The sequence below is a fragment of the Camelus bactrianus genome, chromosome 35 (assembly GCF_048773025.1).
Source record: "Camelus bactrianus isolate YW-2024 breed Bactrian camel chromosome 35, ASM4877302v1, whole genome shotgun sequence".
Classification (NCBI taxonomy): Eukaryota; Metazoa; Chordata; class Mammalia; order Artiodactyla; family Camelidae; genus Camelus; species Camelus bactrianus.
The window spans coordinates 8,696,730-8,722,292 of NC_133573.1; the positions used below are offsets into that span (position 1 = coordinate 8,696,730).

The 25,563-nt window shown below is 42.7% G+C and overlaps 1 protein-coding gene across 2 annotated transcripts in view; it reads left to right on the forward strand.

Annotated features, from left to right (window-relative positions):
* FRMD4A (FERM domain containing 4A) overlaps positions 1-25,563 on the forward strand; it is a 576,901-nt gene that overhangs the window by 111,630 nt on the left and 439,708 nt on the right. The gene's annotated exons all lie outside the window — the stretch shown is intronic.

The following is a 25,563-nucleotide window of genomic DNA, read 5'->3' on the forward strand; positions in this document are numbered from 1 at the left end:
TTCACATGCAGGTTTAGATTATGCTTTTGACACTGAACATAATAATGTGAGCACTTTCATGCTATTAAATATTCTTTAAATGCACGCTCTTCAGTGGTTACATAACATCCCAGAGTCTAGACCTATTGTTTACCTAACCTTAAACATTTTGGGTCCCCTCTCTGGCTTTCCGCATCATAAATAAGACTGTGGTGAACATCCCTGAGTGTAGATCTTTGTGGGGCTACCTGACTGGAACTTTAGGCTGACTCCCCAGAAGGAGAAGTATTAGGTCAAAGGTTTTGAGTGACTTTAAAGCCATCGATTGGGCTGGGGAAACAGCTTCCCTGAAATGTTGTGTTATTTTGCCCAGTCAGTGGGATAGGTGCCTGTGGATTTCACCTATAATGTTTTGTGTAATTAAAAAATATATATATATTTCATTTCTCCTTCTTTAAGGAAAAAAGTCTTTATTTTATTTTATTTTATTTTATTTTATTTTATTTTATTTTATTTTATTTTATTTATTTAATGGAGGTACTGGGAGTTGAACCCAGGACCTCACCCTCATGCATGCTAAGCACAAGCTCTACCACTGAGCTGTATCCTATGCCCTGTTTCTCATTTTAAAGACTGGATTTTGAACTAGCTTTTAAATTTGGGTCTACAAATAAGAGACAGAGAAAAGAAATGAGGATTAAAAGGAGCAACAGAGAATAAAGTAGATGAATATATATTCAAATGTAAAACATTGGCCTCTAATGAGGAGAAAAGGGAGGCAATAGTTGTTTTTTAAAAACCTGTAAGTGGTGAATCCATCTTTTAATTTTTTGTTCCAATTTAAGTGCTGGGGGTAGTCAGTGTGCAGCTGGGATGGGAGGAAGACACGTGAACTTTCATGGTGAAAAGCTGTGGTGAGGTGAGAGTCTGTTCGATTATTCTGAATATTTAGCTTTGAAAATAATCCTTCAGCCTGTCAGTTGCTGGGCTTCTATCGGCAGTAGCCAGACACAATGCCCACCGAGTGGAGAGGCAGACGGGGTCACTGACTCAGGGCCTGGCCCCTGGAAAGACCAGCTGAGCCAGCGTTTATCTGTCTGAGCCCACTACTTCTAGAATATATGACAAATCACGGGAAGAAATAAGATGCTCCAGAAGAGAAAGTCTGGGGATGACAGTCAGTGTTCTTGCTTCATCGGTGAGTGGCAGGTCCTCACAGCCCAGATGGCACCAGACCAGACGTGACCCCTTCCGTCCCCCAGGGAACCAAGCTGGAGGCTCAGCTGCCCCCACATGGTCTCTGTGTGTCCTCATCCCGGTTCCACTGACGTGATCTTTGCTGTAGTTCAGAGAGTGGAAGTGCGACCCCTCCATCTCCCAGGGGTTACCTGGTAATTGCACCCTTTCCAAGGTGAAAAGCCTGATGTGGGTCGTGTCTGGGAAGGTCAGGGAGGGCTGAGGGAGTTAGAGGATTAGCCTTTCCGTGGGCTTTCGTGAAGCATCCACAGCGTGGCACACTTACTGCGATGAGAGGGGTGATTGGAACTGGCTCACGTGATTACAGAGGCTGAAAAGTCCCACGGTCTCCCATCCATGAGCCGGGGACCCAGGAAAGGCAGAGGTGTGATTCGGTCTGAGACCAAAGGCCCGAGAACCAGTAGAGTCTATGGCCTGAGCCCCAGTCCAAGGGCAGGAGGAGAAGAGAGAGGTCGCAGCTCGGCATTGAGGCGGGATTAAGGGGGTGAATCCAATCTCCCTCACCTTGTAGTCTACTCAGGCCCTTGCTGGGTTGGGTGGTGCCCACCCACACTGGGGAGTGCTGTCTACTTTACTGAGCCCACCACTCACCAGCTAATCTCATTTAAATGCCCTCACAGTCACACCCAGAAATGACATTCAATCTGGGCATCCCGTGATCCCGTCATGTTGAAGCACAGAATTAACCACGATGGTGATCTTGGGAGGCTGTTCTAAAGATGAGGAAGTCTTCTTTTGCATCTTAAATGAAGCAGAGGCCTCTGAGGATGAACACAATTTCTAAATAACCTGCTCACCTAAGCCCCCAGGGAATTTCCAGCATCTGAACTTACGTTAGGAGTCAAATCAGGAGCTCAACCAGGGAACAGGGAAGGTGGCTTCTCAGAGCTTCGGAAGCCTTGCAGGAATATAAATCAGTTGCTTAGTGGAAGCTGAGTTCTGTAATCCTTCCATTGCCTGGAGAAGTTTCCACAGTGATGGGAAAGCTCTATGTCTACACTGGCCAATACATCTGTGGCTGGGTACTTGAAATGTGAGCCATTGAATTTGTAGGTATTTTATTCTAATTCTTTTCTTTTGCTTTTTTTTTTAATTGAAGTAGAGTTGATTTACCATGTTGTGTTAGTTTCTGGTGTACAGCATAGTGATTCAGTTATACATGTATGTATATATACTATTTTCTGTATTCTTTTTCATTATAGGTTATTACAAGATATTGAATATAGGTCCCTGTGCTATACAGTAGGATCTTGTTGTTTACTTTATAATTCATTTTAATTTAAGTAGTCACCTGTAGCTGCTGGCCGCTGCATGGGATAGCACAGGAAGCTTTTTTGGCTAAGGTTTATGGCTAAGAATGTTGAAAACCCAAATCCTGTTTTAGGCAAACCTTTGATTTACACACAAAATAGTCAAGTGTTCTCACTTAATCACAAAAGAGGAATGAGCCAGCAGAACTTTCTAAAGAGCAGCTGAGACAAAGGCGCAGAACCGAGCTTGGAGAGGATGGTAGTAAATTTGTTTGAAATGCAGCCAAGTTGGGTCACTCTCTGTGCTCTGCTGGGGCCATTTGTTCCTTTCCTTCCTGGATATGTGGTTATTTTGGTGGCTCAGGGTTTTGTGTTCAATAGGCTTGATTTTTCACATGGATGAGTGATCTCGGGCATGAAAGCTCCTTGCCTAATCTTCCCGATTTCTCCCTGCTCAGTCCAGCTGCACAGACATGAGTATCATGTTTTATCTTTCTCCAAAGACGCTGATCAAATATGAGAGTTCCTCTGAGGTGCCCATGTAGAAAAAGAAACCAAGTGCAACTTTATGGAATAAAAAAGAGGTCTCATAAAAATGATGTCATAGTCCCAAGTGTTGCCATATGTACCTTTCTTATTCCTTGGTGGAGTGGTGGAGTGGGTCCTAGTTGACTCATTTTACAGCTGTGAGAAAAAGAGTTGACCTTGACCCTGGCAATTCACCTTGACATAAGATAACTCAGTTTGCTGTGAGTCTTCACACTTACCTAAAGCCTCACTCTCCCAGTTAATAATTATTTAAAGGTGGATATAATGACATCCTTCTGTGGGTCTCCCTTTCTTCTTTTCAGCCTTTTTTTTTTTCATTATTATTGAAGTATAGTCAGGTACAATGTGTCAATTTATGGTGTACAGCATAATGTTTCAGTCATACATATACATACATGTATTCGTTTTCATATTCTTTTTCATTATAGGTTACTACAAGATATTGAATATAGTTACTTGTGCTATAAAGAAGAAATTTGGTTTTTATCTATTTTATGTACAGTAATTAATATTAGCCATTTTCAGCCATCTTTTTCAATGCCAAAGGCACCTGGTTAAATAAAAAAGTTGCTTATACAGGGAAAAAACTAGCTCTCCCATAGCTTACAAAAGGTCTTTTCTGTCCACTTTTTTTGCGATAATGTATCTTTTTTTTTGAAGTGTAATTGACATATAGCATTACATGAGTTTCAGGTGTGCAACATAATAATTCAGTATTTGCATATATTGTGAAATGATCACCACAATGGAATACTACACAGACATTAAAAAGAAATAAATCCTGCCATTGGTGACAACATGGATAAACCTTGAGGAAATAATGATAAGTGAAATAAGTCAGACAGAGAAAGACAGATACTGTATAATCTCAAAACAACAAACAAACAAAGGAGCTCGTAGATACAGAGAACACATTGATGTTTGCCAGAGGCGGGGGAGGGGTGGATGAAATGCGTAAAGGGGGTCAAAATGTACTAACTCAGTTATAAAATAAACAAGTCGGGGGGAAGGATGTATGGAGTGGTGACTATAGTTAATAACACCGTGTTATATATTTGAAAGTTGCTAAGAAAGTAGCTCTTAAACATCAACGCTACTATGTATCAGATTTTGAATTTTCTTATTTATTTTTGGTGACAACATTTAAGCTCTACTCCCTTAGCAAATTTCAATTGTGCAATATTACGTTATCCACTATAGTCACCAGGTTTTACATTAGATCCTTAGATCTTATTCTTATGTTAAGTGTTGTCACCAAAATAAATAAGAAAATTTAAAATCTGATACATAATAGAGTTGATGTAAGACAATAAAGGATAAATTAAATAAATGATCATTGAAACAATAGTAAAACAGATGGAATTAAAACATTTTAAATGAAATTTAACAGAATAAAATCAACAGATAATTCTTTAAAATGAAAGTAGTAGAGGGGTCAAGGTATAGCTCCGTGGCAGAGTGCGTGCCTAGCATGCATGAGATCCTGGGTTCAATCCCCAGTACTGCCACTGAAAAAGTAAATAAATAAAACTAATTACCACCCCCACTCTGGAAAAAAACCAAAAAAAATTTTAAATAAATTAAATAAATTAAATAAAACTAGCAAAGTGAAATTAAATTTTTTTTGGATAGGGAAAAGGAATTGGGTAAGAAAGGAAAATTATTTTAAAATTTAATTTAAAATTAAATTAGTAAATTTAAATTAGTTTTAAATTAATTTCAAAGTAAGAGAAAACAGGAAAGATAAGCTAAGCAAAGAGCATTAAGTGTAATCTAAATAAAACTGCCATTTATCAGCATTTAAGGAATGAATGACAGGCACCGTGCTGGGAGGCTTCAATGCAGTGTTCCGTTTAAATCTCGCTACCACCCCGGAAGGCAGGAAATGTTAGGTCTCCAGCTTTCATAGGCTGGAACACCAAGGCTTAGAGCATTCTCACAGCTCATAAAATTCTGGAATCAGAGTTTAAGTTCAGCTAGAACTGTTTAGATGTGGAGCCCAAGTTTTGCAGGAGAGTCCAGGATGAACAGAAGAAAGAAGAAAACGGATCAGTACCTGCTGCGTCAGGGAGATCCCAGAGTAACGCGGAAGTACTCATCTGGTCAACAAAGCCTGTCTGTGATAAGATCAATGAGGGTACAACCAGACAAGAGGGTGAGGGAGACACAGGAGGAAACAGAAAAGGATCTGAGGAGTCAGTAAAGTCCCCGGTGAAACCAACTTGCTCACCAGCATCCTCATGTCCCTGGTGTCCAGTTCCCTGGTCACCAGAGCCTGGGGATCTCCTCCGCCCTTTGCTTCAAGCTTAGTAGAACGGCCTGGACCCCTTCATCCAGCTTTGTTTTCACCGTGCCTGACAAGAGGGCTTCCAGAGCAGCCCTGCCCTTCCAAGCGCCAGTGGCCTGGCTGTTTTGTCTGATGCGTGTCCCACTGCCTCATGGAAATGGCCCGGCTGTGGCCTCTACATCCCAGGTCTCACCAGCTTGTCAGTCCAAATGAGGTCATCTAACATGAGGGCCCACACCTCCCTCACCCCAAGTCTCCACACTCGAAGAAATTCCATCCTTGCTGAGATCTGCTCCTGTCTCATTCCTGGGGAGCTCAAATAAAGGACCTTCTGTGTCCCAGCAGCCACTCCCCACTGGTACCTATTGTGCCCACTTGTGTTACCATCTCACCTCTTATGTTTGGGAACTTATTTTGAAAGTCAAGCAATTCCGGGAGGCTGTTCTGGTGCATGTCCTGATAGGGGGTACTTTGCTGGACTGAAGTGAGGGCTGGGAAGCCACCAAAGTTGATGTGATCTGTCCTGAAGACTCCCAGACTCACCAAAGAGACCATCAGCAGAAATATCAGGAGACAGGTTGAGCCGGCAGAACGGGCAGTGGGGAGTGAAGAAGGAGGACTTTTCCATCTTTTTGGAATGGTTTGGGGATACTGGTTTCTCAAAGCTCGCATATATGAAATGTGATTGTTTTCTGCAGTTAATAAGCTGTAGACACTCAGGCATTGGCATGAGGCTGGCATTTTACCATGCAGTTTACATGTATGTATGTGTGTATCACAAAGAAGTTAAAAACAATATAATATAAAATAATAATAATATTATTATTATTATAACATAAACCCTGCCTTAACTAGGGTGATTTATGTATCTCATTTGCCTTGAATAAATATGTCTTTTGCTCCAACATAATTATAGTCTCCTTTCACTCTTAAAAGTTATCCTAACACTACAGCCATAATACAATAGGTGGGGTCCCCATTTACCAGTCCTATAAAATATGAAGCTCCTCAATTATGCGGTTGATGAATTGAAGAACTGAGCATCTGGTTTGGGCTTTTGGTCACAGCCTTGTTGTGGCGCCACCTGGTGGCAGCTTTCTGAGCCACCTTAAATAGCCACAGGGACAGTTCTGGGTCTTGTGACCGGCTGAGAAGTTGAGGACGGAAGTAGCAATTCTAGGATTCATGGAGTTTGGGCTGGCAAACTACTGGGAATGCATCCACCCATCCGAGATGGGGTTGTCTGCCTTCCTCTGCCTGGCCTTGGCCTCCCTTCCACATCATCCTTCCCCAAGACAAAAATTTGCCCACCCTATTTAGAGAACTAGGGCTGGACACAGAGATGGGGGCGAGTCACTTCATATACGAATCCCTTTATGTCTGATTTCAAGTGATCACACTTAAGCATTGGTAATTACAGTAATGACATTTGAGAGATTTCTCACTAAATGACTGACTTTGGGCCACTGACTTGCATTGCAAAAAGCATTTCTAAGCAAACACCCAGTGACCATAAGAGTAAATACCCTGTGGACTGTGCTGTGATGCACACCCTCAATCAGCCCCTCTGAGGTCACAGCCTCTACCTGTCGATGACGTATGTAGAAATATTTCAGTTTGTGGGGTTTTTTGTCCTTTTATAAAAGTAGAACCTTCACATTTTGACTTCAGTTGAATTTTAGCCTTTGATTTGAATCTTTCGTGTTCTCCACGTGCCCCAAACTGTTTGATAATAGTACATTTTAATGTCTTACAACCTTTCTGGAACTCTTGCAGGTTGAGCTATTGGGTGTTTGGCTGAAGGTGAGCCTGGTGAGAGACTCTGGGATTGATCCTTGGAGGGGAGATCAAGTTTGAGTCCCTCAGGGTTTATTGATCTTAATTTCTGGTCCTACTCAGCCCCAGACATCCCAGGTTCCCACTAATGAGATTCCTGCGCTCCTCCCCTATGACTGTACGTGTACGTGTACGTGTGCATGTGTGTATGTGTGTGTGTGCACGCTTGTAGTTACATGGAAAAGTTTGTTGTGTGTGTGTGTTTTAATGGAGGTACTGGAGATTGAACCCACGACCTCGTGCTTGCTAAGTGCACACTCTGCCACTGAGCTATACCAACCCCCTAAAAAGTTTTAAGATGGGAGTCAGAATATGTTTTTTCAGTTCCTGACCATTGTAACTGACTTGCCTTCCCTGAGAAAGTCTTTGCTGAATCTCTGCCTCTGCTGATCTTTCACACAAAGCTGATAAAGAGACATCATGGCTGATCTCTGGATATGCTGAATGAAACATTTCAGTGTTGTGAAGTGTTAAAGAACAACTTAATGCAGATTCGTAGTTCACATATGTTCACTGTGGGCACAAGGAACTGTGACGGTGTACACAATGGCCACCTTCCTCTGTGAACCTCTCCTGGGCTGTGTGTACACTGAAGGTTTTGATGGACCTAATCCAACGTGCAGCTATTAATTTTGTAATGGCATACATCCTCAGAAAAGGAGCCGGTTTCACTCTGGTCTTTTCTGTGATAAATATTACCTCCTCCTTGTCTGGCAATCACAGAACAAATTGATTGGACCCAGCTTGACTCTTCCTGTAGCAGGGGACACCTGGAGATCTCTCGGCAAGGAGAGTCAGACTTGATGTTCAAAACTGAGCAAGTTTGTTTATCATCTGAGGAGAGAACGGAATAAATGGGGAACCTTAGGGAAATCATTTTTCCTGGTAGTTTTTAGGCTATAAATGCCACCCTGTGTGTCTCTGCCATTTCCTCATAGCAACTGATTTCCAATGCAAAGAAGCACAGGGGAGACATTTTACTTTCGTGAGTACGATGTGCTCTCATGTAGGCATCGTTCTCTCCCAGGTATGCCTTCCTTTCCAAATTTAGATGAAATCTGGAGCCAGATTTTAGAGATTTGGTTTCTAGTTCTTGTTCCATTTCTAACTTACTGGATTATAATAGGCACTATCCTTAATACCTCTGGGTATTTCCACTCAAGCAAAAATAAAAATCAGGACATCTATTCTACCAGAAAAAAAAGAATGTCAAGGGAATACGATTGATTATTTCTGACATTATAGAAGAAAGAAATAACATACACTACTAACAACAATTCTCATTGTTCTATTTGAACCTGCCCTGAGAATAAGAATTGCTATTTAATTTTTAAGGAAGGAAGGGAAAGTAGGCAGAGAGATGATTACTTAATGCTTTGACCAATCTGTAGTGGAGTAGTGGCATTCCTCTCCAAAACCAGGATGAGGCTCAGAATTTTAGATGGACTCTGAGACATCAGATGAGGCATTTTTCAAAGGACATTTGAAATATAAGTAAGGATAACATTTTATAAGAACAAAAGGAAGCCTTTACATTTTATTTAAGGAGATAAGAAAGAGGGGTTCATGAAATGTGAGATTTCATAAATTCCATCGTCTTGACATTTTAGAAATTAAAAGTTCTCAAAGGTAGAAATATTCCTTGTTTTGTTTTTTTTTTTTTTAACCACCAATCTCCCCACATCTCCCCATGTGGTGTGGAAAAAGGGTTCGATATGTGGTTGATGAGCGAATACAGGAATGTATAGGTGGATTAATTAGTGAAGAAACAGGGGAATATTCTGGCATCTCTTCAGTGGTTTGTTTTTGTCATAGAAGTTCATTGTAGGCAATATGGGAAATGGAGATACATATAAAAATGAAAATAATAATCACAGGGGGTCCCATTGTAAAGATTTTTTGGCATATTTCCTTCAGTTTCTCATGCATGCAGACTACACACACAGACACAAACATACATGAATGTTTGTGTTTAATCCTATAACCTCATGTTTATAATGACATCATGATACATAGTTGTGTTTATTTCTCCAATTAATATACTATTGTGAACATTTTCACAAATAAAATATGGTTAAGTATGATTGCAGGTACCTTGGTAGAATTAAATTGTCTTGCAGATTGGATATTTAAGTTTCACTATGAAAATAATTCTGAAATGATTTCCTTATCTATAGTTATGCCGTCTTACACAACTTCCTTAGGATAATTTCTAGATCTAGAGGGAAGACCATTCTTCAAGCTCTGGATTCACTTTGCCACGTGTTCATAGACCTCTTCTATTTCTCCTTTTGCCTCATCGTGCCCTCTGCCTCCCGGTGCCTGCTTTATTGGGGGAGGCAAAACTTGTCTCTCCCATGAGGAAGCCACACAGCTGGTTCTCTCGCTCAGTCACCTGCTGGGGGATAGGAGAGGGCAGAAAGCAGCTTTAGAGAACTACATAAGATCTTCTGGAGCTCTCAGTATTTTCCAGCTTAAATCCAGATGCTTGTGCAGCTGCTGTGAAAACATCTTGGTGTTTTCTTAAGTAGTTAAATATAGAAGTATCATATGACCTAGCCATCCCATTCCTGAGTACAGATCCCAAAGAACTGAAGGCAGAGACTGGAACAAATATATGCACACACGTGTTCAGAGCAACATTATTCCCAATAGTCAAAAGATAGAGACAACTCAAATACCCATCAACTGCTGGTGGCATAAACAAGTCACCTGATGGATATTATTAGGTCATGAAAAGGAATAAAGTACTGACAACACAGATGAACCTCAAAAACATTACACAGAGTAAGAAGCCAGACACAAACGGTCACATACTATATGATTCCGTTTACATGAAATCCCAGAAAAGGTGAATCTATAGAGACAGATCAGATTGGTGGCTGTCAGGGGCTGGGGAGAGAGAGGAATAGGGAGCAATTGCTTAATGGATACACCTTTTCTTTTTGGGGTGATGAAAATATTCACCATTTCCTTTTGGAGTGATGAAATGTTTTGGAACTAGGTAGTGGCTGCAAAACATTATGAAGGTACTAAATGCCACTGGATTGCTCACTTTTAAATGGTTAATTTTATGTTATGTGAATGTCACCTCAATTAAAGAAAAAAAAAAAAGAGCATCCAGATGTTCACGTGAAACTCAGACTTTTTTATAGGGCTAAGGTGAGCCTACATCATGGAGCACACATGCGGGTGAATGTGAGTCAGTCAGGCTAACAGCAGAGTCTGGGCACCTGGCAGGGATGGAGGTGGTGTGAGTAGGTCTGAGTGAGGGGCTGGGTGAGTGTGTGAAGTGGAGGTGATGGTTCCTTTGTGAACAAGGCGAGGGGACTATCATGAAGGTCCACAACCCAGAAGTAATGCTCTTCCTGTGAAGATCGGAGTCTTCAAAGTTTCCCTCCCTCCCCTCAACAAGCAGGCACACGTACACATGCACACACACATCCCTATCTTTGCGTGGTGACAGATCGCAGGAGCCATCCCTGGGCATCAGCAGACAGCAGCAGAAGATCACTTAACCAAGTGTGCAGTGGAGGGGCATGAACCTCCCTGGCGTCTTCCTTATTAGGTTTGGGCATCCATCAAGATATCTGGCTCTTTGCAGAAATATAACTTGTAAATTCTGTTTTTAAAATTTGATCTTCAAAGAATTGGAGAAAGAATGGGAATTTCCATAGTGTGTGTGTATCAGCCTTGACACGGGGAAGATTCCACATAAGTATGGGACGTGGGCTAGAGCAGATCAGTACTCACAACAGAACCAACTGAGAAAAAGAATAAAGAGCCCTTGTGAAGGGGTGATGCATTTCCCTCAACCTCATCAAACTGAGAAGTGTGCCGGCGGCTTAGTGAGGAGAGTCTGGAGTTGATAGTAGGACTTCATAGCAATATTTCTAAGCACACATGTTTGTTCAAAAACCTACACAGCTTAAAAAATAAACACAATAAAACAAACTACAGATAAAGTAGCAATCTTACTGTGACTCCATCAGTGTGTCATCTCATATGCACATGTATGTGCCAATGCATATATACGTGGCTATGTGATTTTTAGTGTATTGCTAATGTGCTATGCTTAAGATGACTGATTAACAAAGTCTCTTACTCACTCCGTGGTCTTCCATTTTTTTCTATGAATCCTCTTGCCTTTGTAAAGACTCGGGTTTAAGGAACCTCTTTAATTGTTGCTGAAGAGGCAAAACAGAAGCAAAGAGATCTAAGTGGCCGTTTCCAGCGAGCAATACCCCTGTGTAGTGGTGTCTAAGCAAGGACCATTTGGTTCTGCCTGAATCTTCTGTTATGCTTGCCCCTTTGAGGTTGTCCATTCTGCCTTTCCCTACTCTGTCTCTGCCCTATGTATCCAGATTCTACCTACTTTGAAAAATCAGAACCACATCTCCCAGGAGCCATGACTTCTTCCCCCCAAATTCCAGTCATTAACATCCTCTGTACTTTCTCCCTTCATACAGCATCTCTTGTCTTTACTATATCATCTTGCTGGCTTCATAGACCATCTTTTATTAATTATGATTGGTTTCTGGTCTCTTTTCTACCCAACAAATTTGTAAGCTCCTTGAAGATTCCTCTGGGTCTGGTTCTGCATTCATTCCTATGGTTTTTCATTCACTCAGCACGTTGCTTGTTTGTTTGCACACATGGTGTGTGATAAGACAGCCTGAGAATTAAAAACCAAGGCAGTATGACTTTTTTTTTATGGATGTTTAGTTTCTAATTGAAAAGACAAGGTCTCCAGACCTGAAATAGTTAACTACAAGCATCACCAAAGTCAGTTCTTATGGCAAAGCCCATTCCTTGGAGCATTATTCTTAGTTGATTGGCTGATTAATTAAGAGGCAACCTGTCAGGAAAAAGCAGAGTACAATTCATTGATTTACAAACAATCAAAATGTATTTAAAACTTATCTGAAATAAGAGCATGTTCTTCACCAGATAGTGACTGCCAGAAATCTTATTCAAAAATAAAACAAAATTAGCCATGGTTGGCCCAGAGTGGAATTTCTGAATTCGGTATTTCACTTGACCTAGATATTGACAAAAATAACAGTGTGGTCCTTGATGTTGAAGTCGGCAAATACAGACTGTTACTCTTTACTTCTTTTGTGGCATTACTGTCTGTGCAAATATATTTGGTGCACATTGCTATGTACACAGCCCTGACCCTGCAGCCTATGGGGGTAGTGATTAGAGATGTAATCGCAAATAAATACATCAGCCTCTGGAAGATCCTGGTGACCTCTGGAAGAGAACGTTGACTCCAAAAGACTTAAAAATTTCAAGGGATTCATTATGCTTTAAAATTCAGTTATGCAGAGGAGAAGATGTCAGTTCCTGGAAATTCACAGACTGAAAGTCACACGATGGTAGTGCCACGCCCACTGACGTGCCTGAGCTGACTGTCTGACACTGTGGAGAGAGCAAGAAGGCACTTCTTTGGAGAGGTTTAGAGAGAGGAAGAAAATAAATAAGCCCAAGAGATCCTGAAACTCTCTTAAGGAAAGAGGTTCAAAGGTGAAGCCTCTTACATAAACCAGAAGGTTTCAAGAGGCTGATCTGGATGAACAAGAAGAATGTGGAGGAAATGTTATCACACGACCGTGTACTCAACACGTTTCTTTGAACAGAATTTGTGTTTCCTGGCTATGTGTTCACAATTTCCCCCTTTTTTTCCCTTTTACACCAACTAGGTTATAAGAGTTGTTACTTTTAACAGCTGATAAATCTTTTTCCACATCTTTCCAATAAGGTCAACAACATATTTGTATGTGTGTATTTCCAAAATGGTGGCATATAAAGAGTTAAACCAAATGCTTTTGGCAATTCTCTTGGAGAAAGAAAAGCGGAAATGACATAGCAATTATTCCAGATCCAAAAGAAAGATTTCTACGCAAAGCCTGGAAAAGTCAGTAAGTTGGGATCACCTTGGACATTAAGGGAATTGTGACTTCAGAGATAAAGAATCACCAGGGAAGCAGTTACGCACCTTTCACTGAGGCTCAGAATTGTTGATTATTAGCAACTAAGGCTTAAAGTGTGATCAGTTAAGACCAGTGGGGATTAAGGTCTGGGTGATGTTTCAACCAGGGATTTGAAACATAGAGCTAAGGACATCCTGGTGGAAGACGAGATCTGCAGACAGCAAGAAGATAGTTTTAATTATAGAAAAAAGAGGAAATAGGAAGCAAGGATGAAGCAACATCTAGGAAATAAGTATGTAAAGAACTGCAATCAGGCATAAGGAGATGGAGCGTTCACCAGGAGAAAAAAGAAGAAAAAAAATCCAGCCAGTTGAACTGAAAAATCCCATCTAAATATGAAAGCAGGGAATGTATTCTGAAGCTGGAAATATTCATCAGTGTGTTAAATGTCACACATTCTAAAAATGTGAGATAGATTTCAACAGCCCTATAGTTAAAGACTGATGATTGGAATTTTGCTTTTATGATGCCACAGTAATTCAGATGGTTCTTAAGTCTCCATAGCAACGGCCTGATGCTACTTTTTGTTCTTCTGAGTAGTCACATGATGCCTGATGCACGGCATGGGAAACGGAGAAGCAGTCAACTCCATTTCCCAATTAGTGACACTGAGACCAGAGCCATCATGAACTTTTATTACCATCAGTTCTGAGCCTTATAAACTAGGACCATCCCATGAAAACCTTTCTTTGATGAGCTAGCACTTAAACTGGGTGTCAACCTTTGCCTTGATGAACCATGGCTGTAGGTCAGCAGTATTATGATTTCATGAACTGTGTGTCATCTAGATAAAATTCCCTCAAGCGGATGACCCTTTCCCACTTGAAATGCCCAGTTTTCTTAGAATTGCCACCAATATATGAGATATATGAGTGGTGGTCATTAGCCAGGAGAAGTCTACCATTTTCACTCTAGGATGGGCAACAGACTAGCCTACTAGGGCAAGGAAGGGCATACTGGTGTGTCATGAAACAATGGACAAGTCATTGTAATGGTCTGTACCTCAGTTTTCCCATCTGTGAAAGGGGAGTGATGAACAAAGCCTTTTTCTTACTCAAAGTGTAATGTCTACAAAACATTTAGACAAGTTTTGTCAAACATGTTTTGGAAGAAGATGTACTAGTCAAGAGAACCCCAACTGCCCTAGGTATACATATACGAGATATCAAGGTGGTAGGTGACTTAACCTAGAGTCAGAGTAAACACGGTGAAGCTTGCCAACCCAAGTAAGACAGACAGAAATCTCTCCTGAGCTCTCATGAAATTTATAAGGGTTTTCTTACTGGGGCCGACTTAAGTTCCCAACACTTTCACCATCATTCTCATTAATGGGTATCTGGTTGAGTTAAAGTCCATCTAAACTCACCTTGGCATTGGCTGCTTTTCAGTGGGAGTCAGAAGTTTACAGACTCCAGTTCTAAGCGATGACACCAACATTTGTTACCCTGACTGAATCAATTCCCACCTTTATATTATCCTTCCTTTGTATGAGGAGACATTTTTTAAAAGAACAAAGACGGTTACCTTGTCTACAGGAGGTAACCAATGAATACTTGTTTTCTTTCCACCTCTTACTACTTTCTTCATCTGAAACTCTTACATTTCTGGAATTCTGCTGCAGGGGATGAGAGATGAGCCAGTGATGCAGGTGGGTTTGGAGGTGAGGAAAACATTCTAGTGATGCTGTAACATTATCGTCGGTGCAAGGTACTCAGCTCTCACTCTCTACAGGACACGGTACATACTGAAGGAAATACAGAGAAACACAAACTGATGGAAATACAAACCCATAAGAGCCTCTGCTCAAGGGTCAAGATGAAGTCAAAAGTTAAGAGAACAACAAAGGTAACCAAAGCTAAATGTCAAACAGGTGCTAGAGATGAAGGGCAAGCTGGGTTGCTGAGGAAATCTTCCTGATGAAGAGGAGTGGCCATGGACTTTGAAGAGAGTTGATATTTACTGAGTGCTTATTAAGTAAAGGGCATTGGGCCCTTTGCCTCCTTTATTTCACTGATTAAGGGGGAGATCCTTGATAAGGGAATAAAAATGGGAAAGTGGGAATGGTGGCCTAGAAGTGGGAATGATTGAGTGAGTAATGAGTTTGGCAGGAGGGGAGGTAACTAGGATAGAGGATGGTAGATGACTCTAAAAGCCAAATTAAGGTGTTGAACTACATGTTCGTGTCATGGGGAACTACTGTGCATTTGTTAGTAGGGAATGCTGTGTCCCCAACTCTGCGATTTAAGAAAGAAACACTGGTGAAATCAATCAGGAGAGCATTGAAACAGCCCAGGTGTTAGGTTGTGGGACCTTGCACAGGAGGAGAGGCAGAAGGCAGGGACGAGTATGAGATGGACTGGAAGAATTATTACCATCAGCAACAGCATTTGGGAAATCTGGGGAGAAAGCTCATTTGGGAGAAAGAATGTTAGAGTTGAGTTTTGGATGTATTACATTTGAGGGGACTACAAGTATGTGGAGGTATCTTTCCTATAAGGTATTAAAGATGGGAAGCTTGCATTTGGGGGGCTTCTGGAATGCACCCTCCTCACCTTACTCATGGGGAATACAGCCTAACAGCACATAAGGCTGATGAACCGTTTCATCCTCTCTCTTCAGGGAGTAGCAGGGATTGGCCACCACGGGAAACTACCTTCTGCTTGGGCACCCTGTAATTACGCCTAATTAAGAGGGCAGAATGGTACCTGGCTTTTATTTTCTGACCAGTGCCCCAGGGGAATGTGAGCCATCCATTTCTACTTAGTTCCGGCTCTCTTTGTGTTATCTTTCTTTGTATCACTTTCTTTTCTCCTAGCAAATTATGGGTTCAAATAAAAACTAAATTCTCTGACTCTATTTCTAACCCCAAAATATATCATCCAGCAAGTGTTCATTGAGTATTTTCCCTGCGACAGACCTGTGTCCTCCCTATCACTTCTTCCCAGCATAGCTGGCTGCAACTTCTCTCTGTGTACATTGGAGGGTGAGTGGAGACCCTTGGATACTGGTCAAAGCAGGTGTCCCTGGAGAGTTTCCAAGTCATTCCACCAGCATTTGTAAGGTTGGTCTAAAGAAAATACCCTTATTTACAAAGGACAGGAGAAAGAACATTGGACTAGGAGGGTTGAGAACATGTGCAATCTTAGGAAATTCACTGAACTCACCGGGACTCAATTTACCTATCTGTGAAATGAGTGGATAGACTGGTTGATATAAATTTCAACTCTAGTATATAATATATACTCATATATAATGGAGGTAGGCTTATAATGCCTTTGAGCCTAACATCACTATACTTATAGAATATAAGTTGTTTCTTATTGTAAATTATTCTTTAAGGGTACGACTACACCCAGCACCACATTGAGCAGTGGAAGGCCACAGCCTCTTCTGCTGCATCCCCTGGTCAGAACTCTGGAGCTCACTCCCACAGCCACAACCTCCGAGGCTGAACAACCCTCTCCTCTCTCAGGAGGATATGAATACATTTAAGAGGGAAGAGGATGCACAGTCTTTACCCTTGGGCCACGTGTCGATGACATTGAATATAAGAGCAGCAGGGTCCCCAGACCACCATGTTTTCTTTGCTCAACTACGTGGATCCCAGCTCCCCCCTCCCCCCCTCACTCCAGTGCTCCACTGACCATGACCCCGTGCAACCGATCCTTCTGTCTTTACATTTGACCCAGAATGACTCTGCTGTAGCTGCACATTCCCTGCTGTTTGTTTGTTTGTTTATGCATGTGTTTGTTTATTTGAAGCCACTGCCTTGCCTTGGTCTGCCCCAGTGCTGTCACCTTTCCATCCCACTCTCCATACAGAACCTGGCCACTGCTGCCTCTGCTGGATCCAGCCCAGTTCAGCCCCACAGCTTCCAAGACTAGTCTGGATTACTCTGCCCTGAGGTTTTGGTTGGTGCCAGCCTTCTCTAGTGCTGCCCCATCGTGTCCCTCTGGAACAGCTGAAGATGCCCGTCCCCGAGGAGGCCACTACTGCCCTGCTCTCCTGTGGCTTCTGGAGATACTCTTCCTTGGCTACCAACCCCTGATGCTCCTGCCACTCATATGCAGGTTCAGTTCTGGTTCCTACCCTGCCACCGCCATGGCCGCCCCGTCTCCTTTTCTGCTGAGAGCATCACCAGTAGGCACTGTCACCTCAGGGCCATGGCTCCACCTACAGTGCTGACTGCTGTCCCTGCAGCCTCATACCCATTGGGTACATTCCCTTTTCCTGCCTTGTCCCTGTTTTCTTTTTCCTATGTCTTGGAGGTTTTAGTGATTTAGTTCTCTGGTTCTGTGGACTTAGACTAAGTCCCCAAGAGGGTCAGGAAGACTGGAGAATGTGGCAGGACTTATCAGGGCCTCAGTGTCCACCTCTGCTGCAATGTTCTGACCTCCAGGACCTCTCCTTTCTCAGGGTGGTACCTCTTTCCCCAAGAATACTCTACAGCTGTTGAGGTTAAGTCACAAATATCTCTCCTGTGGATGTCTTGGACTACATGAAAACAATGAGAAGAATCCATCTCTAAATCTTTCTTCTAAGGTCTCCCAGGAAGCAAGAGTCTTATTCAAGTGATGTCTTCTTCTGGGCTTCTTGAGACAGACTTGCAGAGCAGACCCCACAGTAGCTTTGGGCTACACCATGCTGTATGCATAATAGGAAAAGTGGGATGGAAGGTGATTTCTGAGCTCTGCACCTAGGAAAAGGCTGTCCAGACACAGACTCTGGCAAAGGTGATCAGCGTGTATGATTGCCTTTGGCTGGATTACCAGAGAAAAAGTAAGGCAAAATCAAGGCCCAGCGACTCAGATTCAACGCATTCCTCTCTCCTGGGCATTGTTTTCTTTCATTCCAGGCTCTCTGGTTGTGTAACTGTCCAGACATACCCAGACATGAGAGGGAGACGCCCTCAACTGCTTTCACGGGTCCTGTTTGTTTTTGCTCCATTGTGCCTGCGGAGTTGTATCCTGGTGATCCTTGCCTGAGGATGCAGTAAGGAAATCCAGCATTTCCTTTTAAAAGAAGAAGAAATACCACTTTATTTACCCAGCTTCTCTCCTTTCACTTCTGACACACAACCCATGGTGCCACACATCTGGGCTTCTTTGAAACGAAGTTTCGGGAGATTTATTTCATCGAGAGGTGAAAAAGAAGTTGTGTCTTGCCCAGTCTGGGCATGTGTGTCTGCAAACAGGCAGGATCTCCCCCAGGAGATGGGCACGGCAACTTGCAGAGGGAATTTTAATCTTTGTTGAGCAAATGAGCTCATTTAAATTGGAAAGAAAACGCCATTTATTCAGGAAGGTTTGGGGACATTAGAGAACTAGTCATTTTCCCATTTTTTGTTTAATAGAATAGAAAGTTCACAAAGAGCAGTTAAGTAAATAATCAAGATTCTTCAACCAGCTTGAGACAGAAAGTGAGTTCCAGTGTAAGAGCTTTGCCGATCTGGTTTTAAAAGGTCCAGTCCCTTTCCCCAGACCGTGACCAGGTGGTTATTCCATGATCGGGCCCAGAAACCATAACAAAGTTTCAAAATAGTACTTTTTTTCCCCTATAGCTGTACTCCGTATTTCATAATTTCTTTTGATTCTTATGATTAATTACTCTTATGTTTAAAGTCAATACTCTTAATATTCAGAGTTTGGTTTATTGGATTCAGGCTGAGGTTCTGAACCAGAAAAATCATGTTTTCTTAGAATGGAGGCAGAAATAGTCCTCCTGTCTGATTAAAATGCCAATGCCTTTGTGACCAGAGGCACTGGTGCCTCTTTTTCTGTTGATGAAAGAAAGTTGCTGGTTTCTCTTTTAAGGCACTTACTTCAACATCAAGGTTCAGATACAGCTTGTAAAGCAGAGTGCGCTTCCAAGTTTGGGGATAAAAGATGCCGGTCAGTATCGATCATTAATTCCATGCTTTTGACACAGTCAGAAATTGAATTAAGCAATTATTTTCCTTTGTGCCTCAGGTCAGAACTGGCCAACGAAATTTAAGTTGCAGGATTGATTTGAAAAACTCCTCAGAGCTATGAAAATAATGCACATCAAGGCACATTTATTGTTTGAAAGGTCACGTTCTCAGCGTAATTCCATTATTAGGTAATGTCACCACTGGTAATTAAAGAGACCATCAAGTACTGTGCATGTACACACCATTAACTTGTCATATTAACTAACTTGTAAGGATGAACATTCACAATATAAAAGAATTTCCTGCAGAATTTTCAATAAATTAGTATGCAACTTTTTAAGACAACACTAGTTGTATAAAGTGAACTATGCCTATGATTTCATTTATGCACAGTATATAGATTTTTTTTCAAATAATGCGAGGTGTAAATTAAGTTTTAAGCTAGGAAAAATAGTATCTGAGATCATTGAACCTGGAGATCACTTCTCAGCACTCGACACACCCTGATGTTCTTACCTTTGTCCTCAAGGAGCATGTGATTTTTTTTCTGCCTCTGTATTTGCTTTTCACATATTAATCTCTCTGCTTGAGATCCTCTCTTCAGCCCCGCCCTCCTCCATGCCCCTCCTGCCATCTTGACAACCAGAAGCCGCACCAGAGTGGCCTCCTCTGTGTGGCCTTGAAGCCACAGATTAGCACCCCCCCAATCCACGAAGTCTTCATCCACAAGGCCAAGTGAATCAGCACTTCCCCTCACCTTTGGTTCCACTTTAACTGTCCAACCCCCTGCTGGTTCTCCCTCAGTGTAATTCACATGGCTCGCTGGGGGGTGTTTTCATGTCCAGTCCTTGGAATTCTTCAAGAGCCATGACAGTCTATGACCATGGTAACCTCAGAGCAGAGCCTCTGGCTGGGCCTGACATACAGTAGGTTCTTCCTACTGACTGAATGTCTGTGTCCCTCCAAAATTCGTATGTTGAAACCTAATCACCAACGCGATGGTATTTGGAGGCAGGGTCTCTGGGAGGTGATGAGGTCATGGGGGTGGAGCCCTCGTGAGCAGGATTAGTGCCCTGATAAAGAAGCCCCCACAGAGCTGGCATGTCCCTTCTTCCAAATGAGGACACAGGAAAAAGACCACAGTCTATGAACCAGGAAGTGGGTCTTCACCAGACAGTGAATCTACTGGCACCTTGACCTTGGCCTCCCCAGCCTTCAGAACTGAGGAGTAAATTTCTGTAGTTTACATGCCACCCCATCTGTGGTACTTCTGTTACAGCAGCCTGAATGGACTAAGACACTTCCTAACACATGCATGTATGTGGTTTGAAGGAACCTTGTAGCATCCCCCAGAGTGCGGGATGGGCACCTTGGAGTAAGACATTCTTGTTCTGTTTACACAGCTTGAGGGCTCAAAGAAGTCTCAGAAGCAGAAACAGTGGCTAGGATTCCCATCTCTGCAGATCACTGTCATTTTTGTCCCAGCCACATTCAGATTTTGATTTTTGAAAGTGATCTAAAGCTTGACCTTCCTGAACACTTTAGGAGAATTATCAAGAAAAAGTGTTTTCCCTCCGTAATATCCTTCAGCACAATTCCTGACTTTGGAGCTTTGATGAGTACCCCCAACAGAAACAGGAGGCATGAACAATGCTAACTGGTGCCTTCTTTGCAGGGAGGAGGGTGGAGAGGGTTAAAGGAACTTCCAATTTCTTCCCCCTCCACAGGGGTCAGAAGGAAGGAAAGGGCCAGCAGCTTTCCCGGTGCCTTGCACCCGGGAGTCTGTCTTCCACTTTCTCCTTATTTCTGCTCCCAAAGGTCTTCTAAGCAAACACTGGAGTAAATGGTCTGAAGCCACAACAACTGTTCCTTTCTGCTCTCTTGACAAAAGCACTTAAACCAAAAATCTTAAAGAAAAGAAAGAAGGAAATGTAAATACATCTTTTCATATGCTTTGCAAAATAATGTCACTCTGTTCTTTACCCTTTTCCCTCTTTGTCATAAAAACGCAGGGGTGGGGAGATGCCCAGTTCCAGCTCAATTCTGCATGCAAATGAAATAAAGCAGGTTTCTTTTTCTCGCTGTGTGGCACTTTTTCCAAAGGACCAGAACTGCTGGAGGAAGATGTCTCCCAGGGCTAGATTCCAATTAACTGCTGCACTGATTGCTGATAACTTTTGGCAATTGCTGTTCTTTAGAAAATGGGACAGAGCATCTGAAAGATCATAAAGACAAGATGACTGATCAACCAAGACTTAGAACTAACACTACATTTCCCACCCCTCCAGGCTTCTGCAATTATAGAATGAAAATAGTGGAGGAAAAAAAAAAAAAAAAGAAACACTGAGGATGAAACATTGTCAGTCTTATGCTTGATATTCCATAACATGAAAGTACTAGTGAGTGTGTGATATAGTGAGTGCTCAGATATTGATCCAGAGGTCTGGAAAATACTTGAATGATCATGGTTTCCATTGTTCTCCATGACTTGCTTTTGGAGCTGTGGTACAGTAGGAAAACTTAAAATTTGGAGTTGGAAGACCTGTATCTGGGGCTCTGGTTCTGGTTCTGGTTCTGCTGTTTAGAACTGTGATCTTGGATAAGTCATATGTCCATTAGCTGCTTAACACAAACCTTGCCTGGTGCTGGTCCTCCTGGGTATGCCCTTCCCAGGGACACCATCTGCCTTCTGTTTGTACCACATCTGTTAACATTCCATTGGCCAAAACCAGCCACATAGCCACCCAGAGAAAGCGAGAGAGCCAGGCAAAGTCTGAGTGGCAGACGGCTTGGATAACAAAATGCATGAATAACTGGGGCTAAAAGATGCAGTCTACTGCAATGCTTAAACCACTCAGTCTTCATTCTCTCATCTGTTAAATGGGAATAATCAGGTAGCTGTAAAGATGAAATGAGATGATACTTAAAAAGGGCTCTGCTCAAAGTTAATAGTAAGTCTAACTTTCTTCTTTATTGGCCTCTCCAACTTTGCAAAATGGAAATTAATACCTGCCACACCTATCAGGATTATTATGAGGCACTAAGGAGGTAATGCTTGTGAAAGTACTTTGAAAGATTGTCGATCAGTATATAATTTTTGTATTGTGATAACTTATAGAATGCTTATCCATTCCAGATACGAATGTAAATCCAAGTATTTGGATATTAAAGCAGTTTTCGCTGAGCCCTTTTTTTCGGCATACAGTAAGTGGAAATTTTCTCCGGGATATGTTTTGATATTTACCTTACAAAGCAAAGTAAATATGGGTGGCCCAGGATGAGGGGGCAGAAGCAGGAGAGAGGGGAGGAGGGAAGGGGGTTTACAGTGTTAGCTAAAGTGACTCCAAGAGTGTTGCCCAAGGTATCTGGAACCCATCCAGGAATAAGGTCTTTTCTAGGTTTTATCACCCTAAAGCCTAGGTCTTAATGAGGAGCTTTCCCATTAAGAAATAAAGAGTGTTGAATCACAGAGGGAAAACCCTAATGGTTGTTGGGTCGGTCTTTCTACCTTAATAAATCAGAAACTGTTTATGAAGCAGGGCAGTTTGGTCCTCGGATAATGGCCTTTACCGTGCAACTGACTGTGGTCCCCAGAGACTACAGGGGGCCTAAAGAAATTAATCTTGAAGATGGAAAGACATAGGAAAGGAAAGGCCAGCATTTTAATGCAAGAGAGATAGGAAATCTGAGCCTCTGACTGAGACCTGTCTAATGGCCTTTGTGACGTTTCCAAGTGCTCCTGGTCTAGAGAAGTTTAGTATAAAGTCCTTTCTTCTTTTTTTTTTTTTTTCCCTCACAGAAGAAGGGCCCAAAGGACAAAGGCATTTGCTAAGCAAGGTTCCTGGGTGCAGGCATGTTCCCTCCAGGGTCAGAAGCCCCCACCACATGGTGGAAATTCCTGGAGGCAGACTTCAGCCAGGAACCCCTTTCCCTGTGATGCACACTTCATTGGTATTTTACTGGTTCCTATATATCCATTTGACATCCACTGACTTTCTTAGGGTTGAGTCAATCCCAGATTGTAACTTCTGCCCTTTTTGAAGCTGAAGTAACTCTTTTGGAACATGCACTTGTAAGCAGAGAATGCTTCGATTAGAGAAACCTGTGGGGAGAAGTATGAGTGATTGTTCCCATCTTTGCATATTTCGGCAACATTGGTCATTTTCAAGAGTGTCAGGGTGCCTCGTGAGCTGATGGTTATTGCTCACTGACACTGCTCATCTATGCCAGTTAGAATATTTGCCAACCCGCCCCTCCCCACCCCAGCCATCTGCCCCTTCCCATCCCCAAATAAATCTAACCAACTTATATGTAAGATAACTTAGATATAAGAGATGGAGTGGTTGGTATTTAAAGGACTTGGAAATTATAGGTAGTAAATTGACTGGTATGTTCCATTTTACAACTAACTCTTTATCTTTAATAAACACAAGACTTGTGATTGATAAGCGTTTTACGCAGTGGTATCTGCCTTGAGGCGGATGGCCAATGAGTATTGGTTTCATGAACAGATAAGTGAATGAAGTACGAAAATTAACATAACGGCCTAAAACAATACAGCTTAAAATGCTTAATTGGCAGTCCCTAACTGATAAAGAACAGGCCATTAACTGTGAATTTAGTTCTTTACCTGTGTTGTGCTGGTGGAGATGAGAGGGACACAGTGTTCTCACTAACAGTGGCCTGGTTGAGCTAAATGGAGCTCCACTGTGTGGGCCAATTACTTGACCAAAGCATCCACAAAATAGTAATAAGAATAGTACCTCACTCCTGGGGTGGCTGAGGGGGTGGTCTGAGCTAATGTGTGAAAATCACGGAGCACAGTGCCTCGTGCAAGTGTTTTAACAGCCATCATCACCATCATCATCTCCATCCCTACCTTCACCATCAGCATCATCTCAAGATCCTAAGTTGGTCCAGGTCCTATCAATTTTCAAAGGTTTGGGTTAGTCAGGGACCTCTGAGATACCACTTTGAACATGGTGAGCAACCCCAGAGTCCAGGGGCTGGGGGACTGGGGTGTGGACAACCAGAAAAGTTACGCTTTCTTCATGTGGTGTGAGAGACAGGACACTCCAAATCCCTTTGTCAAGCTTTCTTCTTCTTGTTCAGGAAGGCTGTTCTGGTTCTGAAAACTAGGCTTGGAGTTTGTCAGAAACCAATCCACCTCAGACGTACAACCAGTCTAATATTTTTTACCCTTGACAAAGCCCCACTGCGTTCCACCACTTTCACACTTTGGGAGATTTTGAGTCAGAGTAACAGGAGGCAGGAGGAGATCTGCTGTGCCAAAGACAAAACAGTCGGTCAAGGAGAAAACTCAAGCAAAGGAATTTTGGGCTGGTGATCCTGGCGAGAGGGACTCTGGGATGACGAAGGGACAAAGACCTGAGCAGAATGCTTCAGAAAAGACTCGTGGAAAGTAGAAGGCATGTGGTGGGTGTATCTGGTCCAGCTCACTGAGGAACCAAAACAGGATGAAAGCTAAATGAGTGATGCGTGGGAGACAAGCCTGTTTTAACGTCCAGCCAGTAGGTGGGACAGGGTAAGGACTAATATCTGAAAAATCAAGAGGATTCTCTACTTCCCCCTAACAAAAATAAATAAACAAAGCCCTTGAGGAGATAAAGGAAGGATTTAGGGAAGAGCAGAGGGAATCAAATTAAAGATGGAGGTGGAGGAATGGAATTATTGTGGACCAAATCAGTGATCAGCTGCCTCAGAAAGTGAATGATGGATATCCACTAGCAGGGAGGCCTCAAAGAGAGGAAGCCGCAGTGGAAGGGGCGTCTCACAGGAGTGTTTACAATCCTACAGAGAAACACAGCAGAAAACAGAGGTGACAAGGGCTTTCTCGACCCGTTCTCTACTGCAGCACCTTCAGCGAGAACAGGTCCTGGCCGGCCGTAGGTAGATGACAACTGTTTGTGGAATGCCTGAATCAGTGAAAGAGTAAGGCCCCCCCACACACACTGGTACACGCAATATGGAAAAATAAAGGCTAAGCCAACGGCTAGAGAAACAAGGACTAGAGGCCCCGGAGATGGCAAAGATCCGGCCTCTGAGGCGAGTGCTGCCGGCAACGCGTCGGGGTCGCTGAGGATCCGTCCCAGCGCGAGGCTGGTCAAAGGACGGAAGTGCCTGGGGAAGCGAGAATGAGGTCACAGTCGTGCACCGACAGTGCAGTAGGATAAGGACTAGGGATGAGCCAAAGAGGTGAGTCGGGGGAAATAGAGTTGGTGTAGACCCTGAGGCCGAAGATGTACAAACGGGAGGAGAAAACAGGAGTTTAGGGGTGAAAAGCACAAACGAAGGAAGAGGCTGGGCTTGGGGGCCGACCTCTGACGCCGTCTGGAGGACAGAGTTTGGGTCGCTCTGTCCTGGAGACACATCAGGAAGTCAGGCGTAAAAGCAGCGGGTAGAGGGATGAGTTCCATCCCAGGGACGAGGGACGGGGGCATCAGCTTTAAATCCTATTGATAAGTTCATGTAAGGCAT